The sequence below is a fragment of the Phoca vitulina genome, unplaced genomic scaffold, assembly GCF_004348235.1.
Source record: "Phoca vitulina isolate PV1807 unplaced genomic scaffold, GSC_HSeal_1.0 scaffold69, whole genome shotgun sequence".
Taxonomy (NCBI): domain Eukaryota; kingdom Metazoa; phylum Chordata; class Mammalia; order Carnivora; family Phocidae; genus Phoca; species Phoca vitulina.
The window spans coordinates 4,456,776-4,479,198 of NW_022589772.1; the positions used below are offsets into that span (position 1 = coordinate 4,456,776).

Here is a 22,423-nt window from a genome sequence, read left to right on the forward strand (position 1 = left end):
AAAAGGCCAACACTCAACTGCTTCGAAGTTGTTCTCATCTGTCGGTGTAAGAGTGTTCTGGTGTGTTGATATAAAAAGCACTAAAGGCAGTCTAATTTTATGGGCACACCAGTTCTTTTCAGTGCAATAAATACCGAACCCTGGATATTTGTACTTTTATCTCTACCTTGGAGGAATGGCTTCAACTGTTGCCGGTGATGTAATGCAGAGCTATCCTGTTGGCACCTGCATTCTCAGGATCCTGAGCCCTGCATAGTGAAAACTGACCTCATATGGAAAGCCCAAAGGATGCTGTCATGCCTATTTCTACTACCCTCATTACCAAGAGAGGCCACCATTTTTGAGTGTCTCTTTACTGTGTGCCAGGCACTGTGTCAGGTGACAACAAAATCAACTCACCAAGAGCTTAAGTAAGTTGCCTAAGGCCACAGGGCTAGTATGATTAAGAGTTAGAGACTGAAACCCCTCTGATTCCAAAGCCCTTTGCTCTTAAGCTCTTTATTATATACCCTAAAGGGCCACAGTGGTTCTCCAGCTTCAGCTCTCAGTCCCATTTATGTCTTGATTCATCCATTAATTCATAGAATAATCCTACCAAATTTACTGAGCACCTACTATGTGTAAGGCAATGTACTGAGGATATAGAGAAAAATGAGATAGCATTCCCATCCTTGGGAAACTTACATTACGTTGTAGGATATAAATAAGAAGCCATGAGTGTAATGTAGTGGGACAATGTAATATACACAAGGAGTCAGGGATGCTTGGGAGCATGTATGAGAAAACCCCAGTCCTGGCTGGCAACAGGAGAAAGACAGCTGTTTTAGGTCCAGAGAAGGCTTGATTGGAAAGAGACCATCTCAACATGTCTAAAGGTCAGTCACAGATCCTGACATTTCTTTAGTACTTTAGTAAGATCTAGAAAGTATAAGATATAGGAAAGCCCCTAAAGGAGGAAAAGGTGGAGAAAGCCACGTGAAAAGAACACAATCTTCCTTTTCTTAAAAAAAAAAAAAAAGTGACAAAATGTTAAGTTCCAGAAATTAGTATGATGTGGTCACTCACTAGAAACTTCCACTAATGCAATTAGAAATAAAAGCAAAGCACTTGATGAATTGCCAGCAGGACAAAACCATCAGAGCATGGAAGTTGCTCGAACTGCTTGAAATATACGAACAGGGAACTGAGGGGTCAGCTTTTTGACATCTGAAGTATGTGAGAAAGATTCTCTATCAAACAGAGTAAGTACTCTCTAGGGTAGATTATTTGCAGTTTATTGTGATAAAAGGAACTAAGTGTATCTCCGAATGTATGGTTCCTTAAACCTTACTTCATATTACATCTTCTTAAGAAGACACAGAATATTGAAAGATAACAATTGATGCTGTTATTTTAATGAAGCGTTTTCTTTCATAGGATAAAGAGAGATTAGGTCATGTTAATCTAGCTTCTCTTAGTTTCACCTTAGAAGATGACCGTGGGGAGGGTCTAAATGCACAAAGCAGTCAAGTTGGCCCAGGAGGTTAATGAATGCTACTGAGGAGACCAAGGGTGTGGGTGTGGGCTCATTAGACACAGCGACATAGCCAGGTATAGAAAAACAAGAAAAAGGAGCCAGCTACATCCTGCGATCAGGTCAGCGGACACCAGCTTTGTGAAAATGGTACACCACTAACCCCTAGAATAAAGCATCCTGAGAACAAGTGATGCCTTGGATCTATAGCTCATGTGGAAAACTTTTTGTTCATCCACTGCATCAGGGGATCTACTCTGGAGGAGTTAATGACCAGATGGGATTTGCAGTTCAATTCCTTACAGGCTTATTTTGCCATTCTAAATAAAGGGGCGGGGGGAAGAATGTTCGAAGTAGTCAACATATACCAGTTATCTATTGCTATGTAACAAATCATCCCAAAACTTAGTGATTTAAAACAACCACCATTTATTTGGCTCATAATTCTGTGGGTCACCTGGTGGTTCGCTGGACTGGGATTAGAGTAAGGCATGTGAGGTGCCTAGGGCACAAAATTTAAGGAGGCACTCACTCTTAGGGTCATGCAATTGTCAACCCTGTACTTGTATGATTCTGCAAGCGAGTGCCTCCTTAAATTTTATGTCCTAGGCACTTCATTTGCCTCACCTCGGTGCCAGTTGTGATGATTCTTCTGAACTAAGCCTGTTGGGGTGATCTCTGCTGTGTTCTTTTATGCTATGCTATGGTGGTCAGGTCATGAGTCAACTAACAGCTTGATGATCTAGGAGAGCCTCACTCATGTCTCTGACGTAGGCTAATAACTGGGGCAAAGGAGTGGGTGTACTGAGCCCCCATATACCTCTTCATTCGGCAGCCTGGGCAAAAGCTTCTTCATCTGGTGTTCTTTATAGATTCCTATAGGCAGTGAAAACGAGCAAGCCCCCACATGGGAGCAATTTTCAAGTCTCTGCTTGCACTACGTGTGCTACTGCCCAAATGGCCAAAGCAAATCACACAACCAACTCCAGAGTAAGTGCGGAAGGAGATTTTATGAGGGCATAGAACAGGGAGATATGAATAAATCAGGTGTCATTCCTATACCACAGTGCCCAAAGGTCAATTACAGAAATGGAAGAGAATGGTTGTATTGAACGTATCAACTGAGTAATTTGTAACCAGGAAAGGACCAGAGAAGGATTCTTTCCAGGCTGCATCAGCCAGTCAGCAAAGAACTCCCTCACTGAATAAGTGAAATTGGATCGATGTAATATATGCATGTTTCAAAAATGGGTTTCCCAAGGACATGTCCCATGTATGACGTGTGTCCTAAATCTCTACCTGGTAAGAAGCTTGAGAAGGACAACTTCAACACTCCTATAGGCACCACTGGAGAGATTAAGAATTCTATCCATGTAATTCCTCCTCTGAGAGAAGTTGGGAATCCTTGTTTTAGAGGAAAAGCAACCTTAACTCCTATCCCTAAATACATAAATACCATTTTGCCATTGGATGTAAGGACTACTTCTGTTTGAAACTCAACTGCTCTCCAAATCTGCATCTAATTGCATCAAGAAAGAAAAGCCACCATTTCCCTAATTGGTTATGGGTAGAATTTGGCAAATAAACTAATAAAAAGAAATATCTGGACATTTGCTACTCATTTGATCTCATCTCCTATTTATCTAACCCACTCTAATATCTATCTGGGACTTGGAGCCTGACACAGCCAACCACATTGTCCCAGGTCTGTCTCCAAGCAACTATACAGCCATTTTGAAAATGAGGAAAGATGCTTTGTTTCTGTCTTGGGAACTCTAAAGAGCAGAGTTCTGAAGAGCATGTTCCTTGCCTGCTAGGAGCTTTCATTCAAACACCAACAATACTGATGTGTGCAAATAGGAGGACAAGGGAACAGTGGGATGATTGTGGCATCGGTCACCTTACATGGTATACAAGCTTATCCCAAGACAAGTCAGTTGGAGCAAGTGTCAAAGACATCAGGTGTTTGTTCTGAAAAGTGTCAACAGTCTCGGTCACTCCTTCTTCCCTGGAAATCATTCCAGACACAAAGGATCTGAGAGGTTCATTTTAACTTGGTGGAATCCGGGAAGCACATTATTCACTGGTGAGATGAGCTGACTGTATTTAATTCATTGACAATGATTCCCCAGGCAGATCATCAAAATGCAGCTGTTGGGGTAATTATGGGACAATGCATTCACACACAGGTGAGATGGGTCATCTTCAGATGAAAGACCTTGCAGCTGAGTTAGGGCTTATTTGTGAGTAAGCACTGGAGGCTTGTTTGACGACACCCCCAAACTGTTGGCATGACAAAGGATCTGAAACAGTAATGGGAGCACTAGGGAATGTCTCAGACCTTACACCACACACAGCTTGCCCAATAGGTGGATCAATTCCACCAAGCCCCAGCTAATTCTCTAAAACACTGGGTAATTTCCTGCCATTATTTAGAAGCAACTTTTCCCTTTCACTGAATTTTTACTGTAAATGAGAAAGACAAATAGGCCCTTTCAAAACTGAAGGCAATTAAGTCCATCATCCAAAGTTTCCAGAAATGTTTCCATGACTTTCCCTATCATCCCTAACAACATTGCTCATTCCAGGGCAAAACATTCATTTAAGGAGCAATGTCCTACATCTGCTCTTTGGGTGCTCACACTGATTTAATAGGCTTTGGTGGAGTTGCTACTCAATTTTTTTTTAAAGATTTTATTTTATTTATTTGAGAGAGAGACCGAGATAGAGAGAGCATGATGGGGGGAGGGTCAGAGGCAGAGGGAGAAGCAGACTCCCTGCTGAGCAGGGAGCCCGATGTGGGACTCGATCCCGGGACTCCAGGATCATGACCTGAGCCGAAGGCAGTCGCTTAACCAACTGAGCCACCCAGGTGCCCCGCTACTCAGTTTTTGAAATGCAATTGGTTTTGGTCCCAGTTGGGTGTGGAGGAAGGTGACACTACTAGGACATTAGACTTTAGCAGGATAATGGTCTTTTAGCCTACTCTTTGGGAAGAAGAAAAGTCATTGGATTGTAGCATGACTACATGAGGGCAGATGATGTAGGGTTTGAGGATTAGGCAGAGGAGTTTGGGCTGAGCTTACCCCTCCCAGACATACTCTCTACTCCATTTATACTGATTATCCCATTGTTGCCCCAACTCCAGTGTTTCTCACTCTTATATTTTCTAGGCTATTTCTCTACCTGGAAATATTTGCCTATCAAAATCCTAATAAGGGGGCAACTGGGTGGCTCAGTCAGTTAAATGACTGCCCTCAGCTCAGGTCATGATCCCAGGGTCCTGGGATTGAGTCCCATGTTGGGCTCTCTGCTCGGTGGGGAACCTGCTTCTCCCTTTCCCTCTGCCCTGCTGCTCCACCTGCTTGTTCTCCCTCTCTCTCTCTGTCAAATAAATAAATAAAATCTTTAAAAAAAATCAAAATCCTAAGAAGTTTTTGAAGCCTAGATCAAGTCCCATATTTTCTGATAAGTTTTCATTGCACAGACTAAGGATATCTGTCCCTCTTCATAATCGGGAGCACCCACACCAGCATTTGGCTATACACCTCTTGTTTTGCTTTATGTATGTCTTTCAAGTATTAGCCTTGCCTCCCTAATTGGATTGTAAGATCTTCAAAGGCAGAAACCATGTATGCTTTGTTGCTCATGAACTACTTTCCCTTCTATACACACACAGTGCCCAGAGGAGCATCTTGTACATAGCAGACAATAAATGTTAATTATCTATGTGCCAGTAGAGGTCATCGGAGAGTCTTGAGTAGGTAGGTAGGCTTTTAATGAGAGCAAAGTCCTCAGAATTGTTCTGAGGCAAACTGAAGGAAACAAAGTATATCAGGTTGCTTCTCTCGCTAATAAATCATATTCTAGCACAATTAGCTAAATTGGTTCACCCTACATGGAGCAATTGTAGAGAGGTTGCTACTTTGAGGGAAGGGTGAAGACTTCTGTTTTGTTTGTCTACATGTACATGTAGTCATTTTGGTCAGATAATCAACTAAGTGACTGGGGTTTATGGACTATTATTTCCTGCTTTTCAACCAGTGGTTATAACATCAGACAGATATAACCCCTGTGGTGAGACAGCCATAGAGCCCAGCTACCCAGGGAGGATGATTAGTGTCACCACGGTCAAGATGATGAAGTGGGGAGATGAAAAGAACCCTGAACTAAGGAATCAGGAAAGCCAAGTTCAAGTTTAGTCCCAGATCTAACTGGGTGATTGATGAATTGGCCACTTCATCTCTTTGATTCTGAGTTTCCTCATCTATAAAAAGATGATCAATAGCTCAAAAAGGCTGTAAGATGATAAAGAATCATTGCATCTTAAAACTGGCTGAGACACGGTCTGAACAGACAGCAGGAAAATTTCTCCACCAGTTCTGGGCTTCACCAAAGCTATAGGCCACTAGGTGTAGCCGATAGGCATCGGGAACAGTCTGTGGCCGTAAGTTTGTCCATCTGACAAGGCCAGGCACACTGTGCTTTATGAACCCAAGCTGTGTTGAAACCCAAGCCAGTGTTTAACTTCTCACTATCTTCAGTTCACCCACATGTCATCCAAGTCTCATGGAAGGGAATGTTCTTTTCAAGCAAGGAATTTTATTGAATGTCATAAATATGAGCTGTTACCCTACCTCAGAGCTTTCAGGTTTGTGTTGCTTAAAACACTTCTCTTTTAGGGAGAAATTCAGATGCTCTTCAATTGCACAAACTGTGTTTTATCACTGTTCATGTGTTGGGGAAACAGAGGGATGAAGATGAATTACTTTGGTCAGAAAAGAGTATTCACACACACACACACACACACACGGAAAAACCACTACTAACAACCTACAGACAATGTTAACTGAATGCATGGGTTGAGCCAGCATTGTAAAAACTCACACTGTTATTCATTTAACAAATGCTTTCATGAGTAGATACTCTATCAGGAATTGTGCTACGTGCTGCTTCCAGAGGAAACAAAGTAGGGTTCTTTCTCCCCTCTGCATCCAGGACTCTCTCTCATTCAAACTGTCTCTGCCGGATGCCATGGTGAAGTTGCTGGGGGAGATTAGGGCTGTAGTTTAACCTCTTTGGGCCTCTAAGTCAAAACCTCACAATTCATGCCAGGGTAACTCATCCTAGAGGGTCAATCATCACACTGCAGTCTTCACCCAATTTCTCAGTCATCAGAGGCAAGGTGCACAAATTATGAAAAAGACGCAAGTTAAAAACAAAGTGGGAAAAGTACATGAAAATGATACTAAGAATGTAAACAGGGAAGGACAAAAAATAGCCATGAAAATCACATTAGTCAGCCTCAAAAAGGTCAGATCAGTCAAATATTCCATGAGCTTTCATCGACTATATGATACTTCTTTCCCCAGCCAAGGTTGGTGTTCTTGGACCTCCAAGGCTCTAATCCACCATGGGGAGGCCCAGGGGGAACCATCAGGGAGAAAGAAACTCCCAAATTGAATCAGTATTGCTTTCCAAGAACAAGAGAGGGAATCTTCAGCATGGATGCAGTAATTATTCGTTTGTTGGTCCAGCAGTAGGCACTGGGGGGATCTAAAATGAAATAATGTTTTCCCCTAGACTGGACAGAGTATAACAACCGGTTATCCAAAAGTAGGTGACACTTGGAAATCCAGATAGGAAGTCAATATCCAGGAAGTATGTTGGCAGATGGCAGGGCCCCAACCATTGGGTTTGGGGTTTATGACAGGATTCCTGTCCCAAGAAGATACAGACAAATTAGAACTGGAGGTATGAGATTATGAAGCAAGACAAAATGAATAATTGGAAAATAAGGCTGCAGGGCCCTAAGAGCTGGAACACAAAGTCAGGGCTTGCCTAAAACAAGGTTAATCTAATGTCTTTTCCCAGAGTATTAGACAAGGAGACAGTTAATTCTTCTTGACCAAGGCTAGGTTTGGTCCTTGAGAGTAGATGTAGCTGAAGCCTGCAGAAGGGAATTAAGTAGCTTCAGCTCTGGGCAAAGAATATCTAGGCTCAGAAGCAGATAGCCATTTGATACTTAGAGTCCTGCCCTCTGGTAGGAAACTAGTAAAAAGAATTAAACCAAGATTTTATTGGATGTGTCAACCTTTTCCAGAGCACATTTACATTTTAACCCCAAGTAAGAAATAAGTAGAGCGCCCACATAGATATGTTTCTGGTGGAGTTGGGGGTAGGAAGTGCAGAGAGCAAGAAGAAACCTAGTGTACCCAAATGTCACCTGGTCTAGGGGTCCCAGAGATACAAATTGCCTCCGTTGTATGAAGGAGGCATCTGAATTTTTCACCTGGATTGCGTTTTGAGACTATAGGCTGAGAAGATAGACCTTTGTAGAGTTGAATCTACCTGCCTGTCTCTATATCTGAAAGAAAGGGAAAGCATGAAGCAGAGAGGGTAAGGCCTACCCACAGAATTAAAAGCAATCACCTGAAGCCCATTTGGATTCGGATTTTTCATTTTAGGAGTCAGAAACAATTGACCAGAAACCATTACATAAGAAGTCGTAAATTTTACAACTTGGTTCCATTTTGCTATTTGTGCCCATTCTCCTGTAGTGATCAGCCTTTAAACCCCTGGAGCAGGGGTCAGAAAACTTCTTCTGCAAAATACCAGATAGTAAATATCTCAGGCATTGCAGGCCATATATTGACTCTTGTCACAACTACTCACCTCTGCCATTAGAGTGCAAAAGCAGTCATAGACAGTATGTAAACCAATGGATGTGCTGGATTCCAATAAAACTGTATTTACAGAAACAGACAGGAGCCCCAGGTTTGGACAGGGAAATAGAGTTTGCCAACCCCCACTGTAGGCTGCTCTAGACCCTCAAATGACCCATGGGCTTATCATTAGAAGCATCCACAGAGGCAAGGAGCCAAGGGAGATTGCAATCAACTCTGCAACCAGGTTTAGGGAGAAAGAGTCCAAGTTGGGCAAAGAAGCAAAGACGTTGGGCCTTCCTACTGCAAGGAAAGACAGGATCTCATAAGGCAGACCTGGCAAGTAGATGAGACACTAAGGTTGAGCAGTGGAATTCCTTGCGTGGCTTTCTCTAGTGGTACCTCCCACAGTACCTCTCAAATCACAACACACAACTACCTCCTCTACTTGTCCATGTGGCCACTTCTAGAAAGGAAAAAAATGTAAACCAAAGAAAAGTGAAAGGAAGAAAATGAGCTCAAGGGAGCTTGGAAGCAAAGAAGTCTGACTTCTCATTGAAACAGCTCGGGCAAGGAAAAGTCTGAGAGTGCCTGTGATCCTGGCATAGGGCTTTTAGACCTATAGAGAGATTTGAAAAATGCAGGTCACAGTTCTAGCAGTTAAAGGAGTAACTAATAGTCATTAAAAGAACTCTTCTTGAGGTCTGAGTCGGACTGAGGAGTTTTTCTTAAACTTTTTTGAGTGTACAAATGTTACATTCTGTCCTTTGGGACTCTCAGGGATGAACAAGTGTGGGGACCAACTCTAAACTACACTTAAAATGTAAAATAGATTTATGTGGGTGAAGCAACATGTACATATGCTTTGAGATAGTCTATTGGGACATTTTTCTCAACTGTGCCCTGCAAATAACAACCGGATCCTAGACACATAGCCAAATTTTGTAGAATCCAACAGTAATTCCCATGGGAACAAAAATGTCTGTTTCTCACTGTGTCTTCTGACATCCTTGCAGACACTTAAAGGTGTGTGAGGGCACTTAGAACACAAAAGATTTATTATCCCAAGGACAAAGGGTTACAATGGGATAACAACCCCAACTGTAGTCTGCTCCAGGTCAAAACGATCCGATCCCGCTTCTTCTGAACTCCCTCCAGAAAGAGAAAGGCACACCCAGGAACACTGTTCCAACTTAGTCACAACCATGGGGTAAGCCAACTAAGTAACTTCGGAGAAGGGGGGAAGGGAGGTTTACAAAAACACACCCTCAAGCATGTGTGTTCACTCTAGAGCCAAAATGAATCTGAAGAAGAAACAACTCTTTATTTTCCACTTAGTTCTCATTAGGTTTTCTCTCTTTTGTTGTGTGAGCAGAAGACAGTCTCCTTGGTGAATAAGGCTTGAAACAGAATCTAGACAGAACTCATGAATCAGACATGATGGAAAATCAGTGACTCCAATTCATTAACCCAGGACCATGACCCCTCAGTGGCAGAGACCCAGAAATTCTGCTCTCTTGGTTAATGGGCCATCTGATTAAGATGGGACAATTTAGAAACTGAACCTTTTCAAATACACTCAGCTCCATCATGTGCCCATAGATTTGTCCTCATTCTAAAGAGACTCCATCTACTGCAAGCTTGTTTGCACAATCAGAGACATGCTTGTTTATGTTATAAACCGTATTTCAAATATGGCTCTCCTTACACCAAGACCCTATCCACAAAAACAGTCAACTGTTTCAATTAAATTGACCAGAAACAATTTAGATCTATTCTACCCGCTAATTGAGATTTGACTTGTAGTACTGACCTAAAGTAAAAAGTATTCAATGATAATAACCAATTCAATGACAATTTATCATAAGGTCTGCATTTTAAGTCAAAACACACGTCCTCTCCTCCTTCTTCTCTTTCCTCTTCTTTCCTCTGCCAAAAAACTAACAAACCAGAATGGGTAACCAAGTTTCAGACATTAATGTTGATAATTAACTTCGATATCAATTACAAACTGGTGACTTTAATCAAAGAGTGTTCTAGTTTATTAGTGGGAATTATGTTGGTAGTTGTGATTTCCCTCTGTCAGATTGGCATAGGGTCAGAATTGGGGCACGGCCTGTAACATGTAGTTGGGAAAAACAGGCAAATGTCTCTCTCTTAGTCGATATGTGTCAAGGCTCCTCATATCATGGCTGATCTGATTTCCTCAAGGAGAGTCAACCCTTTATCTTCTGGATTGACTGGTCAGGAAAAATTTGCTTATCATTTTCTGTTCATTGACCATCCTCAGGGCTGTTCTGGTGACTGTCTCTATGGAAGCCTCCACTAGGCTTTGACCCTTTTACGTGACTTTGGGTTCTCAGACTAAGTTTTAGATCATGGCTTAAGGAACTCTGACTCCTAACTGGGTGGGCCCCTGGACTGATTTCTCCTGGAAGCTTCCTTGGATGTGCTAATTTCTAACCTGAAACTATGGCTCTAACATTGGCTCACAGATCTCTACCTTATCCCTGATATCTTCATTGGGAGAAAGATTTATCTTCTAAGATTTAGCGTGAGAAAAGTGTTTGGATCTATGTCGAAATGAGGCCAATATGTTAATTCCCAGTTTTCTTGAGCACAGAAGAAAACATCATGCTCTTAAGTTACTATTAAAAGTATAAAAAAAAATAAAATAAAAGTATACAGTGTTATAAGGTGTTACTCCAGAAGAGGAAGTAAGCCTAATTTGTGGCAAGAGAGATTTGGTCCTGACAACAAAAGCTCTTTCTACTATAGTCTGGAGTTCCTCAACTATAAAGTGGGGATTGGAATGCCTATTTTGCTTGGTTGTGGTTAAGATTAAAGCCAAGTGAGACCATTGCATAGACTGTGGCTGAATACATGTTTCAAATCAATCAATATTTATTGAAAGCCTACCATATGCCAGACACTGGGAGTTACGGGGATAGAAAGAAGAAGTCTTGGGTTGGTGGGTGAAGTATCTACATACACAGTGTGATCAACAGAGTGCTGTGAGAACCCAGAGGAGAAAGAACAACTAATAACCTGGGGAAGTTAGAGGCGGGCTTGGATGCATATAATTTTGGTAGCTAGAGAGGAAGTGGGGTGGGCTACTCTAAGAAGGTGGGGGTTACCTCAGGAGTGTATTCCAAACACTAGAAACACTTTGAAGCAGGGCAAGGCCGGATTAAAATCTTTAATGACACTAAGCACTTGAAAAACATATAGCCTCCCTCCATATGTAATTCAAAATAAAAATGATGTGTAAGGAAGTAAAACTAAATTCTGCATTTCTCCAAGAAATAATAAATAATAATAAACATTTACATAGTGCTTACTGTGTTCCAGGCACTGTTGTAAGCACTTTACTTAACTCCTGCAATCTTTAGGACAATCCTATGGGACAGATAAGCATTATTATGTCTCATTTTATGGATGAAAAAACTGGAGAACATAGAGGTTAAGTAAGTTGCCCAAGGTCCCACTGTTGATAAGTAACAGAGTCAGGATTTTGAACCCGACTTATGTCCTTAATTGCTATGCTCTATAGCCTCTTCAAGATGACACTTCTCTCTCTCTCTCTCTGTCCTTCTGTCTCTCTCCCTCCATCCTTCTTTCCTTCCTTCCTTCTTTCTTTCCTTCCTTTCTTTCTTCTGAGACATCAAATATCAGCAATCAAAAATCAGCAATATTCGTCCTTATAGTGGTTTTGCTTTTCCTAACATAACTTTAGGCTTCATACAAATGTATGCTTGCTTCTCAAACTGGAATAAGTGTCATTTAGCTACTGAAGGTATATGAATTTAGAAGCCAAACAAGGTCCATCTTCTTGGAGCATCGATTTTAGTCAGGCATATATAATTATATGGAACTAGAATTTACTGAGCCCTTAATATGAGTCGAGGATTTAGTCCACAATACAACTACATAAGGGGGTAATATTATTATCCTCACTTTAGTGATGAGGAAAGCGAGGCTTATAGAGACAAAGTAACTTGTCCAAGGTCATAGTTAATAAGCAGTGGAGACAGCCTAATTTGAAGGCTAACTTGAACTGATGCCAAGTGCTCTTCGGTACCGTGTTCCACTTCTTTAAAGCACAGATATAGTAGAAAGTGAAATTCACCTACATAACATTTTGAAGAAGTGTCAAACTTGAAGCCAACTGTTTTAGGTTACAAAGTTTGATCCCTCTGATAGGGTAAAAATTCACTGTCCTCAGCCACTATGACTGCTATGAAAATGAGAAGTCCTCCCCAAAGTGTACACAACTGGAATTGGATGAGACTGGCAGATCCAATGGGCCCCATTCATATTGACTAATGGAGACCATCTCATGAGCATCTAATTCTGGTTGCCTGTCACAGTCAGGGTCTCAACAAGAAACAGATGGCACATTCAAATTAGGAGAATTTGAGAGATGTTGAATTAAGGGGCTATTCCCCCCACCAGCCCCAGCATCACTGAGATATAATTGACACATAAAAGGGGCTATTTAAGAGCTACCATATGACCCAGCAATTGCACTACTGGGTATTTATCCCAAAGATACAAATGTAGGGATCCGAAGGGGTACGTGCACCCCACTGTTTATAGCAGCAATGTCCACAATAGCCAAACTGTGGAAAGAGCCAAGATGTCCATCAACAGATGAATGGATAAAGAAGATGTGGTATACACACACACACACACACACACACACACACAGGAATATTATGCAGCCATCAAAACGAATGAAATCTTGCCATTTGCAACAACATGGATGGAGCTGGAGGATATTATGGTGAGCAAAATAAGTCAATCAGAGAAAGACATGTATCATATGACCTCACTGATATGAGGAGTTCTTAATCTCAGGAAACGAACTGAGGGTTGCTGGAGTGGTGGGGGGTGGGAGGGATGGGGTGGCTGGGTGATAGACATTGGGGAGGGTATGTGCTATGGTGAGCGCTGTGAATTGTGTAAGACTGTTGAATCACAGACCTGTACCTCTGAAACAAATAATACATTATATGTTAAAAAATAAAAGAAGATAGTAGGAAGGGAAAAATAAAGGGGGGGGAATCGGAGGGGGAGACAGAACAATGAGAGACTATGGACTCTGAGAAACAAACTGAGGGTTCTAGAGGGGAGGGGCGTGGGGGGATGGGTTAGCCTAGTGGTGGGTATTAAAGAGGGCACGTACTGCACGGAGCACTGGGTGTTATACGCAAACAATGAATCATGGAACACTACATCAAAAACTAATGATGTAACGTATGGTGATTAACATAACATAATAAAAAAAGGGGGCTATTTATATAAAAGTGGATGAGATATAGGGGACCCATAATGGATAGCACCGTAGCCCAGAGCTAGAAGCAGGAAAGCTATCACCAGCCCTAGGCCTGAAGACACAAGATGAAGGGTGGTTTCTGGAAGGCAGAGGAGGGAGCGTGGTGTGGAGAAGGCTGCTTTGAGAGCAGCAGTGACCTTTGGTTGAGGGACACAGCCACCCCCAGGAAACTTCACAACGAGAGAGCCAAGGGAATCAAGACTCTGACCTCACGCTCCTCATTCCCTCTGACCTCCTGGGGGAGCTTCCTATGAGCCAAACCCTGCCAGATGCCAGAGGGCAAGAGGGCTGCTTGATGTAATCCATACAGCTCAGATTACAGAGGGCAGAGAGCAGGGAAGGAAAGGGTGGAAAGGAGACTTGGAAAGGGCAAATAGAAGACATCCAGCACAGTTCCCCGGTGACAGAGCTGTGGCCGCGGAGACCTACCAGAAGGTCGTGTTACCCCTCTCTGCGGGCACCATGCAGACTCCACAGAAGTGGCCTTCCAGAGATCAGTCTAGCCCTTAGATACTAAAATTCACAGTGTATCAGTTAAGATATGGCTAGCTTCTCTAATACATTAAGCTCCAGACTCTGGGTGGCCTATCAAAGTAAAAGTATTTCACAGGCCAATGGGAGTGTTCTGGTTGTGCAAGTGTTCCACGGAGGGCTTCGCTCCCTTCATCTCATGCTTCTGCCCTCCCCTGGGCCTTCGGAATTCCCTCCACTCAGCCAGTAGACAGGGAGATAGACTAAAGTTGCCGCTTCTTAACCACTTTGGCCTAAAAATGACACAAAACAATTCCTCTAACATTGAATTGGTGAGATGACCCCACCTCAATGTGAGGTGGGGCTGGAAATGCAGCCCCTGGTGGAGAGCCACTACCCAAAAGCAACCCTCCCATATGGAATGGGAACAGGAGTCTTTGGGGACCATGTAGACATCTTTACCAGACAGTTCTGCAGACTGATGCAAACTTAAATCCTTTATACAGAACAGACAACTATCCTACTGACCATTTGATCAAGCGGTCATTGTAGGCTCTTACATGGTAAGCACTGTGTGGAAGAGAAACGATGTATCAAGCATGGTAAGTGCCCTTAAAAGACTCAGAGTATTTGCAGAGGCATCCAGGTAAAATAGCTAAATTGAATCCATCATTCAGCTGTTTCCCCCATTCCTCATGCTTGATGCCATGGAAACATAAATATATGGAAGGTTGATTTAGGTTATTTCCTTTTTTTTTTTTTTTTTTTTCATCTAGATTGTGCTCTCTCCATACAGACTCAGATACTCTAATTCTGTCATTCTGGCTAAAACTGGTCCATCACTTCTGTTAAACCACCAGTAAACTATTTGACTCTTCAGAAAATATAGTTGAGCATTTTGTTTGTAGCTGTAGCAACAGACTTGGGTCCCCTAATCACTACAGACGAGCCCCGTCCTCCCCTCTCAATATCCTCAGGCCATTCATTTAATCCCAAGGAATAGTTATTAAGGAGCCTAATTTTATTATCTCGTGAAAAGAAAAGAATTCCAATTAGTTACGTGTAATTTTACCCCAAGGTTCCAACCTCTTATTCAATTTCTATTGACTTAAGCTTTTCCTTTTTTCCTTCCATATGTCCTTTAAGGGCACCTTCATTATTTTATTTTTTGAGATTGAATTTTGTTAAAAAGGGCAGTGACACACAGGTCAGGTTTGTTTTGTAAAAAGCAAAAGCCCGCCTGGCAGAACAATTAGCAAGGGGACTGTGAGAAAGGCTGGAATCCGCAGATACAGACAAACATCTGCATTCCTGACACGCCGATCTAATGTTTTTTCTGGGGGGGAGAAAAAGTGACACTTCTAATGGTGTGAATATGTGAAATTTTTCTTTCTCCTTTAGATCAAGAACCAGCTGTAATGGTTTGTGGGTTTTTTTTTAGTTTTAATTTTTTTTAATTTTTTTCCTTTTTCAAATTTTCATTTCAAATCCAGTTGGTTAACATGAAGTGTAATATTAGTTTTGGGTGTAGAATCTAGTGATCCATCACTTCCATACAACACCCGGTGCTCATCATGACAAGTGCCCTCCTTCATATTCATCACCTTACTGGGGGGTGGGGGGATGGGGTAACCAGGTGATGGGTATTAATGACGGCACGTGTTGTGATGAGCACTGGGTGTTATACACAACTAATGAATCATTGAACACTACATCAAAAACTAATGATGTACTATATGTTGGCTAACTGAACATAATAAAAATAAATTAAATAAACAAATAAAAATAAAATAAAATAAAATAAAATAAATAAAATAAAATAAAATAAGATACATAAAGCAGCAGCTACTGCCCAATCTGCCAATGAAGACGCGGAGAAGAGCTACATAAAGAGCACAGATCATCGAAGTCCAGTTATTTTAAGACCTTAAAATTGTTCTGCCACATTTTCAACCTCCTCCTCTACCGAACCAAGAGTTGCTCACAAGAAGCCAGATCGGCTCCTTTAAATTTCACCTCCTTTTCCTGGCCCACACTTAAGAGATACTAAGGAGCAGTGAAGGGGTTGTACATTTATGATAGAAAGAAGAGGAGATTGGAGTGAGCTACAAGCCCTAGATTACGGAGCGATTATCATTGCTACAGCAGATGTAGAGATGGGGTTCACACTGGTCCAGCAGCCAGTCTTGTGCTTGCATAGAACAGTGGCCATTTAGGGAGTAGAGTTTCAGTGTTCTAGGAAGATCCCTTTGTCCGAACTATCTAGTCTTCTTTATTTCTGTGTCTGAAATCCTCTTAAGAAAGCCAAAGATCTTTCTTTCACAAACAGATATAAAATGAAAATATTAACCCAATAAGAGTGCCTGGAATGCAGACATCTGCCAGATCTCTAGAGGATGAGATTAAAAGAAAAAGAAGCTTCTAGAAGCTCAGTGACCATGCTCTTCAGATTTCCCCTTCAAGCTCATCAGTTTCTCTGAGGAGGAGACAGTCAAAAGAAGTTTCAGGTAGTGAGAAAGGCAACCTGGGAAAGAATCAGCAAGGGCACTTAAAATCCTAAAGTGCTGCTAGAGCCAATGTTTTGAAACCTGATAGTGATGTGGCTAAAAGTTAATTCATTTTTATTTCTCCAACGAAAACAGGGCATTTTCATTCATTTATTTCTCTTCATAAGGAAATTGGATTTCAGTGGACATCTTCACATTTGTCAGTGTTCCATTCTGGAAAATTCTCAGCCACTAAAATTATGCCTCCTTGTTATCTCTGTTTTCTCTTCCTGGAACTCCCATTAGATAAATGTTGTAACCTGTTCTTTTACCTTTCATTTTTCTCTCTCTTTAGCTCTCTGTCCTGCATTCTGGGTGATTTCCTCATTGAGAGATCTCATTGAATAAAATCTCTCATTCAGTTCAGCAATTCTCCCTTCAGTGATGTCTAGTCTATTGCTGTATGTATCTACTAAAGTTTTACATTCAATATTTTTTACAAATTAACTTTATTGAGGTATACTGTCCATGCATTAAAGTGTGTCCATTTAAATGTGTGATTTGATGACAAATGTATATACTCATATAACGATCCCACCAATTAAGCTTTGGAACATTTCCATTACACAGGAAAGTTCCCTTATGCTCCTTTGCAGTCCATCTCCCTCAAGTCTAAAATAACTGGTAGTGTTATTTAGATATCATAGATTAGTTTAGGCTGATGTAGAATATGCTATATATGGAGGCATACAGTATGTATTCTTTTGTGTCTTGTTTCTTTTATTCAGCATACTGCTTTTGAAATTCACCCGTGCTGTTGCCAGTATCCAAAGGTTATTCCTTTTCATTGCCAAATAGTATTCCATTTATGGATATGCCACAGTTTATCTATTCACTAGTTTATGGGCATTTAGATCGTTTCCAGCTTCCAGCTATTATGAATAAAGCTGCTATGAACATTTGTACACAAGTCTTTGGACACATGTTTTAATTTCTATTGGATAAATACTTCCAAGTGGCATTGCTGAGTCATGGATAGATGCATGTTTAACTTCATAAGAAACTGCCAAACTATTTTACAAAGTGGCCGTGCCATTTCAATACCCACCAGTAATGTATGAGAGTTCCAGTTGTCCTACAACCTCATCTACATGTGTTATTGTAGTCTCTCCAATATTATTCATTCTAGTGGCTGTGAAATGGTATCTCATTGTGATTTTAATTTGCATTTCCCTAGTGACTAATTATTTTAGACACCTTTTCAGGTACATATAGGCCAATTAGCCATTCATATATATTCTTTGATGAAGTGTCTGTTCAAGTCATTTGCCCATTTTTAAAAATTGAGCTGTTTGGTTTCTTATTATTGAATTGTAAGAGCTCTTTATAATGCCAAATAAAGATCTTTAAGAATATTTTCTCCCAAAGTCTGTTATGTCTTCTCATTTTCTTAACTATGTCACTTGAAAACCAGTTTTTTGTTATTAAAAGTACTGTGATAGTTAATTTTACATGTCAACTTGACTGGGCCGTGGAGAGCCCAGACATTTGGTCAAACATTATTCCAGGTGTGTCTGTGAAGGTATTTTTTTTAAGACTTTATTTATTTGCAAGAGAGAGAGCACAAGCAGGGGGAAGGATAGAGGAGAGGGAGAAGCAGACTCCCTGCTGAGCACCCAACCCAACATGGTGCTCAATCCCAGGACCCTGAGATCATGACTTGAGCCAAAGTCAGACACTTAACCAACTGAGCCACCCAGACACCCCAAGGTATTTTTGAATGAGATTGGTATTTGAGTCAGTAGACTGAGTAAAACGGGTTCCTTTCCCTGATGTGGATGAGCCTCATCCAATCAGTTGAAGACCTAGAAAGAACAATAAGAATGACCCTCCCTTGAGTAAGAGGGAATTCCTCTTGCCTGACTGCCTTGAGCTAGGACATCAGTTTCTCCTTTCCTTCACTCTCAAACTGAAATATCACCTCTTCCTGGGTTTTAGCCTGTTGACCTTAAGGCTGGAACTACACTATCAACTCTCCGGGTTTGCAGGTCCTCAGACTCAGACTGGAACTACAGGACTGCTTCTCCTGGGTCTCCAGCTTGCTGACTGCAGATATTGGGACTCCATAATCACATGAGCTAAATCCTTATAATAAATCCATATCCATACACACACAGACACACACACACACACAGACACACACACACACACACAGACACACACACACACACACATCCTAGTGGTTCTGTTTCTCTGGAAAACTTGACTAATGTAGATTTTGCTGCCAAGAGTGGTTCTAGGAGAACAGAATTTTAAGGATGAGTTTTCTGAATTGGTTCTGGGGTTTCTGGAATTATCTGTCTAATCTGATTAGATTTAAAGACACCAATGACTCTATTTGCAGTAATAAAGAGAGCACAGATAGTCTGTGGTATGATCTGGTAATATAGATACGCAAAATATCACCATTGGATGCTTCTCATCTTCCACTTATAAGAAGCAAGGACGTGAGTGATTATGTATATGCCAGTTTCAAGCATTTTGGTCAAATTAATGAATATAAGGAGATTGGCTGGTTTGGCTTCATGTCATTAGACAAAGTAGGAAAACAAAAGGATGAGTTCAGGGACTTGAATTCCCAGCTCAGGTGCCACATAAATGCCCTGAAGGCTTCCATGGGCGCCCTGAAGAAGACTTTTATCTCCTATAGCTGTGGGGCTGAAACTGCTGAAAATCAAACACAGAATCTCACCCTGTGACAGGCTGAATTACAATTCAAATTGAACTCCCAGCCTCCTAGTGTATCTACCGTTAAAACAAGGGCATTGATTAGAAGGAATGAGATCCTGAAATTTGGAAAGAGGATGTGTGGGGAAGACACTGATGAAGCTAGGGGAAAAAGTCCCTAAATATCGATGAGTCTTCTTTGTCTATGGAAGACGCCTCTCCACAATTGGTGGAAGGAGCCTCCTTGCTCCCAGTAGAAGCGGCTCCTTTACCCCTTTCTGGGGGACTAACCTTGCATTGCCTGAGGGAAGTTTAATGGCCTCCCCTGAGGCAGTTACCATGCAAGACAATGCCAAATCTCCTCATGACCCACCCCTCTCCCCTACTTCACTTTTAGACCCTATAACTAGATTCAAGTTCCAGCAGAAGCCTAAAGGTGAGGTGCAGAGTGACCCATGAGGAGGCACACTTCAATCCAAAAGAACAACCTGAGTGTTCTAATGTATACAGACAAAAACGCAGGGAACGTGTGTGGGAATGGATAGTAGGAGTGTGGGATAGTGGTAGAAAGAACATGAAGTTGGGTCAGGCAAAATCTGATATAGACTCACTAAGCAGAGATTCTGCATTTAATGCTGCAGCTTGGGGAGTTAGAAAGGGCTCTAACCCTTTGGTTGGCTGGTTGGCTGAAACCCTTTTGTGGCCAACTGTGAGCAAGTTACGAATGCTGGACCTGCCTTGGTTTAATGTAGAGGAAGGGATTCAAAGGCTTATGGAGATTGGGATGTTAGAGTGGATTTGTCATATAAAAACTACTCAGCCACGCTGAGGGGGTCCAGAAGACACACCTTTTACCAGTACTGTGACAAATAAATTTGTGAGGGGAGCTCTGGCATCCTTGGAAAGCTGTATGATAATTATTTTCTGTACACCAGACCTTAACAAGGGGAATTATGGTCACTGAACTGGGACACCTAAATAAAATGAAAGTAGTTGAATCCCAGGATAGCAGGGGTCAAATGGCAGCACTCAATCATGAAAGGCAACATGGACATGTTGACCAAAATGGGTAGCAGAATAAAAGCAGCAATCAAAATAGTCTGGCTCGGGGTGCCTGGGTGGCTCAGTCGTTGGGCGTCTGCCTTCGGCTCAGGTCATGATCCCGGGGTCCTGGGATGGAGCCCCGCATCGGGCTCCCTGCTCTGGGGGAAGCCTGCTTCTCCCTCTCTCACTCCCCCTGCTTGTGTTCCCTCTCTCACTGAGTCTCTCTCTGTCAAATAAATGAATAAAATCTTAAAATAGTCTGGCTCATGTAGTCCTCTGGCACTGACTAATTGATCATGGTGTTCTTAGAAGTGAAATAGATAAGAAGTCTACTAAATTCTTACTTGATCTGTATAAGCAGAGTTGTAGGTCAAGTGAACGAAAGTCTAACCTGAATCTTAATAACAAAAGCCATAGCCCCTCAATCAATTCCCAGACTTGAACCAGTTTAGAGACCCAGAACCCCTTGAATGAAAGGGAGGCTGGGTCCCCTTGAGGAAGGACCCTGGTACGCTACTGAAAATGTATACTGTTAGTCTTTCTCTCAGCCTGCCTCAAAGGGACCCATGGCCTTTTACCAGGGTAATTGTTCATTGAGGAATGGAAATAATCCAATCTTTCTGGGACTACCAGATATTGGCTCTGAACTGTCACTAATTCCAGGAGACCCAAAACATCACTGTGGCCCACCAGTCAGAGTAGGGGCTCATGGAGGTGATCAATGGTGTTGTAGCTCCAGTCCATCTCATAGTGGGTCCAGTGGGTTATTCATTCCGTGGTTATTTCCCCAGTTCCAGAATGCCTAATTAGAATAAACTTACTAAGCAGCTGGCAGAATCTCCACATTGATTCCCTGACTGGTGGAGTGAGAGCTATTATAGTAGGAAAGGCCAAGCGGAAGTCATTAGAACTGCTGGTAGAGAGTTTTAGAAAAATAGTAAATCAAAAGCAATACTGCATTCCTGTAGAAATTGTGGAGATTAGTGCCACTATCAAGGTTTTGAAAGATGCAGAGGTGGTGATTCCCACCACATCCCCAATTCAACTCTCCTATTTGGTTTATGCAGAAGACAGATGGATCTTTGAGAATGGCAGTGGATTGTCTTATGCTTCACCAGGCGGTGACTCTAATTTGCACCTGCTCTACCAGATATGGTTTCCTTGCTTGAGCATATGCACATGTCCTCTGGTGCTTGGTATGCAGCAATTATTTGACAAATGTCTTTTACCAGAAGCAGTTTTAGCTGGCGAGGGCAGCAATACACCTTCACTGTCTTACCTCAGGGGTATATCAACTCTCCAAGACCTATGTCATAATTTAGTTCATAGGGGTCTTGATCAACTTGCACAAATTATCACACGGGTCCATTACATTGATGACATTAGGCTGATTGTACTTAATAAACAAGAAGTAGCAACTACACTAGCCTTATTAGTATGCCATTTGCCTATCAGAGGGTAAGAAATACATCTAACAGAAATTCAGGGACCTTCTACTTTAGTGAAATTTCTAGGGATCCAGTGGTATGGGGCATGCTGAAATATCCCTTTTAAAGCAAAAGATAAGTTGTTGCCTCTGGCACCTTCTACAACCAAGAGAGAGTCACAACACCCTGTGGGAAATCATTCCTGGATTTTGAAGGCAACATATTCCCCCATTTGGATGTGTTATGCTAGCCTATTATTGAGTGACCCCGAAAGCTGCCTTTTTGAGGGGGAGCCCAGAACAAGAAAAGGGTCTGCCACAAGTCCAGGCACTGCTGTGCCACTTGGGACAGATAATCAAGCAGATCCAATAGTACTTGAAGGTGTCAGTGATGGATGCAGATGCTGTTTGGAGCCTTTGACAGGCCCTATATACCATCACCCCACCTCTGCCCTCCACAAGTGCGACATCCCTCCTCCAACCTAATCAAAGCTGATTTACATAATTTCTAACAAGCACTGAGCACTTGCTATGTGCCAGGCATTGAGATTGACACAGTATTTTTAGTTTATTTAATCATCACATCTACCCTTTGAAGTAGGTTCTAATACTATATATATATATGTGTGTCTGTGTGTGTGTGTATATATAAAAATATATATTCTAATATTATATATATTCTAAATATTCTAATACTATATATACATGTCTGTGTGTGTGTGTGTGTGTGTGTATGTATATATTCTATATATG

General features: G+C 41.7%; 1 pseudogene; it reads left to right on the forward strand.

Annotated features, from left to right (window-relative positions):
• The first annotated feature begins 2,784 nt into the window (after positions 1-2,784).
• Positions 2,785-22,166, forward strand: LOC116624664 (annotated as a pseudogene).
• The last annotated feature ends 257 nt before the right edge of the window (positions 22,167-22,423 follow it).